The 7,030-nt window shown below is 46.0% G+C and overlaps 1 long non-coding RNA gene across 1 annotated transcript; it reads left to right on the plus strand.

Annotated features, from left to right (window-relative positions):
- Positions 1-739: 739 nt before the first annotated feature.
- On the plus strand, positions 740-2,143 carry LOC148129635 (uncharacterized). The gene is made up of 2 exons (XR_015745202.1): positions 740-1,406; positions 1,437-2,143. It is a non-coding gene; the product is annotated as an uncharacterized LOC148129635 (long non-coding RNA).
- Positions 2,144-7,030: the final 4,887 nt, after the last annotated feature.

Below are 7,030 nucleotides of genomic sequence, written 5' to 3' on the forward strand. Positions count from 1 at the left end.
TATGTATGTATATATGTGTGTGTGTGTGTGTGTGTGTGTGTGTGTGTGTGTGTATATATATATATGGATCTTTGGTTATCGGGTTTTCTCGCGTAAGATTGGAGTATCTAGGCAACGTTTCGATGAAGTCTCATTCATCATCTTCAGGCTTCTGTCTTCAGCTCTGTGCTTCTCAGAGTGCTTCTCACTCTGAGAAGCACAGAGCTGAAGACAGAAGCCTGAAGATGATGAATGAGACTTCATCAAACGTTGCCTAGATACTTCCAATCTTACGCGAGAAAACCCGAATAACCAAAGATCCACATACAAATACCCTGAGAACCTCAGAAATATATATATATATATATATATATATATATATATATATATATATATATATATATATATATATATATATATATATGTTTTCTTAAGTTTTGCGGGTACATTATGTGTTCGGCTTGTTGGGTATTTTCCACGTCATTGTAGTTCTTTTAAAGTTGTAGCACGTTTCAGCAGAATCTCATCTGCCATCATCAAGCCTGATGATGGCAGATGAGATTCTGCTGAAACGCTGCTACAACTTTAAAAGAACTACAATGACGTGGGAAAATACCCAACTAAGTCAACACTATATATATATATATATATATATATATATATATATATATATATATATATATATATATATATATATATATATATATATACATACATACATATACATACATACACATATACACATATACACACACACACACACACACACACACACACACTCACTCCAGAGCTCAGCCACCACATCAGCTCTTTAATAATTTGCAGCAATTCGAAAGGATGGGAGGGGTCCTGATTTACTGAGGAAGGTGGGGGGAATCCTATTCCACAAGGCTGAAATGGTCTTAGTCATTCTGGAAGAATTAACCAAATCCCACCCACCCCGACTCCTTCGTTGGTGACTTGAGCATATGCTAGAAAGTGTGTTCATAGGAGACGGACAGCACATTTGGGGTGATTTTATCTGATACAACCTGGATCTCGGTGCTGACTAATTTCTCCAGGCATCTGAAACAACACAAACTCTTTCCAAGCATTTTCCATAATTGGTCACACCAAACCATATGTGTTCTCTCCAAGTGAGAATCTTTAGAATCTTGCCAGTATTTGTATTACTTGGTACCAACATTCTTCACGGCTGAAAAATGCCAACGTGCCCAAAGAGGAAGGCAGGCGTCTCTGGAAAAAAAAGAAAGAAGAAAATCTATTCGTGTTGTGTCCAAATGACAAATTGCAGGCTGTTTTTTTTCCTAGAGTGCCTTCTTGCTTTGTTTGTTTGTTTGACTGGTGTTGAAGTTCACTTCTGATCCAAAGGCTTAATGTTTCTGTGTATGTCAGAAAAATAGATTTCTTGTAAATATTCTGGGAAGGTAGTTCTGCTCTGCCTCCTTCTACTAAAGCTATGGAGAAACAAAGGTCCTTCACCATTTCAGTGGAGACCAGGGCAAGAGAGAACTTCTGGCGTTGGACCACCTGATCCCAGGGAAGTTAAGGACTTACGAGCCACAAGGAGGATGGCACGTTGGCCTAGATGAAAATCGGGGGGCTGCAGAAAGTTGGACTGGGATGGCAATCAGTCTTGGGACTCTCCTTTTGCAACCAGTCGCCCTCGAAAACCACACCATGAGCCCATCTCCCCAGCACCGCTACCCTTTGACAATAATCCACTGAGACGAGTATGGTTTAATTCACTTGAATACCTGTAAGAATATCTCAGAATTGGGGGTGCAGGGATGAGTGACAGGTGCAGCCCAAAGGGAGGCAATGCCGGTCCTTGGCAGGCAGAGTCCACCTTCCTGCTCTTAACAAACGAGGTGACCCAGCCAAACCAGGAGGGGAGCAGCTCCAGCCTCCTTTTCTCCACCAGCCCATCGGAGATGCTCTTGGGAGATGAAGGAAATCAGCTGCCAATGGAGCCAGGAAGTCGGTCGGGGCTGGCCAGGCTCTGCAGCCACTTCAGCACCCATGTGGGGTTGTGTTTTTTTTCATGAGTTCCACATTTTGCCTGAAGCCACCTTGAATTCTTCTATGTAGATATTCTTGATTTGGGGAGCATGTACCATATTTTCAAATATATTACTGTGGAGTTAAAACACTTTGCTGGATATGGGTGGCTTCTTGTTTCCATTCTTTCTTAACGTTAAAATGTCAGCCTGCTGCATTTTGAAACTCCGGCAAGGTGTTCAAATGTGGGTGTGTTTGGCAGCCCCTACAAACAGGTGGCTCCTTCCTCAGCGGCTGCCTTCCTTCCGAGCAGAAAGCTTTGGACCAGAGCAGCAGTGGTGGAATTCAAAGCGTTTTGCAACCGGTTCGGTGGGTGTGGCTTGGTGGGCATGCAAAGCGCATGTGCACACACTTTGCGTGCACACCGCACCAAACACGCACTTTGCGCAGGTGCAGAGGCGTTCTAAACTCACCCCCTGGTTGCACTCTCCCGGTTGCTTCAGCAGCTGCTGTGTGGCACTCTGTTGTGCCGCGCAAAGCAGCTGCGCTTCAAATTCAGAGGATGAAGGTGAGCATGGGAACCCAGGTGGGTGGGTGGGCCTAACAGCAGAGCGGTGGAGAGCACTGGTTCGGTCTCCGCTGCTCATCGCCGCTACCGGCTTGGCAAAACCAGGCCGAACCAGTAGAATACCACCACTGGACCAGAGGTACTTTGGGGTACAAAGGAACAGACAATAATGTTCAGAAGCTAAAAGCCCAGTGACACGCTCTTTTCACTCAGATGTATGTTTACAGGATGAGACCCACAGATTCCATGCAGGCCCCTCGTATCAGGTCTCAGCTGCCTTTCCAGGGCTCCCCAAAACTCAAGGAGAGGGTTCTGTTTAATCAGGAAAAGAGCCTTAAACCTGCTGGCTAAAATCTGCATATCTTCAGGTTGGCCAGGTTGAGAAATGCCACTTTAAAGGCTCAGATAGAATTGCAGAAACTGCCACATCTCAAAGTCAAGGTAGAACAAGCAGGGTGATGCCCCAGAGAAATGTGGTCCAGCCGTTTCTACACATTGGTCATGCACATCCCTGAATGGCCGCAGAGAGAAAATAATTAGGACAGTGTAAGAAACAGGGGCACGGTGGCTCAGTGGCTAAGACGCTGAGCTTGTCGATCAGAAAGGTCGGCAGTTCGGCGGTTTGAATCCCTAGTGCCGCGTAACAGGGTGAGCTCCTGTTATTTGTCCCAGCTTCTGCCAGCCGAGCAATTCAAAAGCATGTAAAAATGCAAGTAGAAAAATAGGGACCACTTTGATGGGAAGGTAACAGCACTCCGTGCACCTTTGAAGGTGTTTAGTCCTGCCAGCCACATGACCATGGAGACATCTTTGGACAGTGCTGGCTCTTTGGCTTTGTAACGGAAATGAGCACCACCCTCTAGAGCCGGAAGCGACTAGCACATATTTACCTTATTTAAGAAATGGAAGGTCCAAGAAAGGTCCTCTTCTCAGGAGGCCTCTAACATTCACATGCTCTGAACCATGAATTGCCAAACTACTGCAGCCTCAGACCATGCTGGGTCTGTTCGGGGCTTTATCTAACCCTGCAGGCTTATGGGTTGAATCAGTGATCTTTAGTTCACGTTGGTGTCCTCTTTCCATGTCCCATTGCCATTCTTCTACTGTGAGGCTGGGTGCTTGGTCCCCAAGGACCAGCTGTGGCTGCTGGGAATCACTAGGCAATGGTGACTCCCAAGAACCAGGGGCTCTGTGGCCTCTCTGCATTAACTCCTCAATGCCCGTGTTGTGTTGGACATGCCCGCAGCTGTCTCTGTCCTCACTCCAGAAGACCAAGCAACCTTCAGCTTTCCTGCTCATGAACAATACCGTAACTACACCTTTATGCTTCTTGAAATAATACAGCTGGATCCATGTGGCTCTTTCCAAAGGCTGGCCTTTGTGCCAAGGGAGCTGCTTTGCCAGAGGGGAAGGGGGCCAGAGGTAGGCCAGGAAAGCCTGCCCCCTCACAAAAATGAAAACCGAGCTCTCTGGGGATGACGGGTAATGAAGAGAGACAGGACTGAAATAAGAGAGGTGGTCTCACACCCTTAAGATGGGTGTCACACTCAGGGTGCAGGGTGCTTAGATCTGGCCCATGGGGCTGCCCTGGAAACAACAAAGAACCAGCCTGCAGTGGCTCTGCCAGTGAAAACGGAGCTCAGGGACCTCTGTTTTCACTGGTAGAGAGCTGCGAAAATGGAGTCTGGGCAGGCCACACGCAGGCCCCCCAATATCCATTTTCTCTGGCAGAGGGCTGCAGGAGCCTCAACAAGTGAGGTCAAGCTGGCCATGCCCATCCCGACCACGCCCCCTCCCCCAGCCCCTTGAGGTAAAACACAACTCTGATGCAGCCCTCAGTTATAACGAGTGTGACACCCCTAACTTAAGAGGATAAGTAGTGCCATGCTGGATCAGATCCCCCTGCCTCTCAACTCCAATGGTTTCTTCTCCAGGATATCAACGTCATTGGGCGATCTCTGACTGTAGCATTTGGGAAAGGAGGCACTAACTTCCCTTGTCCACTATATCCACACCATGCATAATTTTGTATACCGCAACCATTCTCTTGTATCTTAACTCAAAAGCCCCAAATGATACCATCCTTCCTCATGAAGAAGCTGCTGCATCTGCTTGACCCTTTAACTTGACCTCCCTTGAAACTTCTCCAGCTCCACTATCTCCTTTTGAGGCGTGGCAACCAGAAAGGCCCACAGTCACCCAGATGCAGCCTTACAAGTGATTCATAGAGAGGCATTATGATGCGAACACCTCTGTTTTCCATACTATTTCTTATTATTCTTATCAGCAACTTAATTGAACTGTTTACCGTTAGTCCAAACCTCTTTCTTCATGGTTGCTGTTAGTAACGGTTATCCCATTATGCATTATTCTCAGCCAAAAAAGGACACTGGAATTTTGGATCAGGTGAGGGTGGTGGAATTGGACAAAGATGATGATTACAGGTGTCCTGGCACGCAAAGCATGAGAGAGGCCTGGAGGTCTTTGATGTGTGGGGTGGTACATTACCCCTTGTGGGGCCCATTTCAGGGGCCAAAGGAAAGGCTGCCTTTGATCTCAGCACATCCTCCATGGATAGTGAGTACATACAACAACCTGCCTCTTAGGAATCTTGAAAGACTCTCGGGCACAACTTGATTGCAATGGGAATGCTCTGACCCACTTGCCAGCTGCATCTTCCTCCTAGGAAATTAATGGGGTGAGAAGCAAATTGAATGCTGACCTGTGAGTATGAGGGGGTGGAGACTTCCAGATCTGCTTCTTTTCTTTCATCCCTCTCTCAGGACAGCAGCATTTTGAGGGACTTTAATTGGACTCCCTAGAAGAGGCCCCTGCATTAAAGAAGAGTGAGCTCACTTTCGGTCTGCCAATTGGGTTATTAACTAAGCTGACCTTCTCCATTTTTATGACTAGTAAACTTTCCAGAACCTCAGATATTATGTGAACCTGTCAAATTGAAAACTGATTTCTCCTGTTGGGCTAAAAATGTAGGAGATTTAAGAAGGCTGTGATGTAACAGCATCAGAGACTCTGAAAGCAACCATGTAAATGGCTCCAATGAAGATCTTCAAGTTGTATTTCCTCAAGAGAAGCTGATAGTTCGGTCGTATCTGAATCAACTTTTCAGTAGTGGATATCGAGCGCATTTGGTAAACCACTCATTTGGTGTCAGCTTGGAATATAATTTCACAGCATGGGGACCTGTCAAACCTGAATAGAACCCCCTGAAAGCCTAGGATATTGTCCCTAGAATTCGCCAAAAATTGTTACTGAATTGTAATTATCTAATTGAGTCATTAAAGGACAAAATGATAAAAACATGAGCTAGGAACGTGCAAAGTTTACTCTTCTCTGGACAAAATTTGGAGGGATGTCACACTATTCAATTTTTCTCCTTGGCCCACAAATCAAGAAATCCCAGAATGGTTGGGATTTTGTAGTCCAGCAAAGCAGGACACAACACTGTTTCTTGGGTGGGTCTGTCCATGGAATGGTGAACTTTGCATACATATTAACAATATATGATTATAATTACAATTAAGAATAAATGAAACGTCATGTTTCCATAAACCAAAGCACAGGGACTTGTTAGAAGGCAGCAAAGATTAGCCGTAAAGCTTACTCAGTTAAAGTCCCAGGTTTTGGTACTTGGGGTTCTCCCAATTTTTACTGTGCCATTTAAATGGACAAATAACAGAGGAGTATGATATTTGGTATGATATGATGCAGTAAGAATCAGAATCATAGAGTCTTAGGGCTAGAAGGGATCTTGGATGACTGAGTCCAATCCCCTGCTCAAAGCAGGAATCCTTGTAACACCCTGGACAAATGATTGTCCGATCCAAGAAAAGGAGACACCCAAATGACCTATTGGCCCATGTCTTCAAGAGGCCCTGAATGGACAGGCCAAAGAATTGCATTAGGAGGGCTGTTGCTAAGGTCTGCTGAACCCTATCTGTATCCCTCATGCTGAAGGACACTTGGTGGCTGACCAGAGGTAAGGGAAGCTATGCCAAGGGAGGGCACCATGCCCCTACATCTGAAAACCATTTCCCCAGAGGCATCTGAAGTGCTGCCTCTAGAGCAGGGGTCTCCAACCTTGGCAACTTTTAAGACTTGTGGACTTCAATTCCCAGAATTCCTCAGCCAGCAAAGCTAGGAAAGAGCTGGGATGACAGGGTTCCAAGTAACACCCCCAACAGAATCAAAACTCTGAGGCAGGCCTCTTCCTCAAGGTATAGATTTATTAGAGATGCCATATTGGCCCATCTGGGGAAAACCCAAATCTGAAAGCCCCGCATTTTCCCCACCCCAAACCAAAGTCAAAATTTCTTCCCCTCGAAATGAAACTGCCTCACATGGTCCAATCCGATCACGTTCAACTCTTCAGCCAAGGGGACGTCCTTGACTCCCATGGGAAAGAATGTTGTTATGATACATATCCCTCACTATCTCTGTCTCCCACCTCCCATTCCCAGAGCC

This window comes from Notechis scutatus, chromosome 12 (genome assembly GCF_049901735.1).
Source record: "Notechis scutatus isolate UNSWTSFEM ecotype Mainland chromosome 12, rNotScu1.2, whole genome shotgun sequence".
NCBI classification, from domain to species: Eukaryota; Metazoa; Chordata; class Lepidosauria; order Squamata; family Elapidae; genus Notechis; species Notechis scutatus.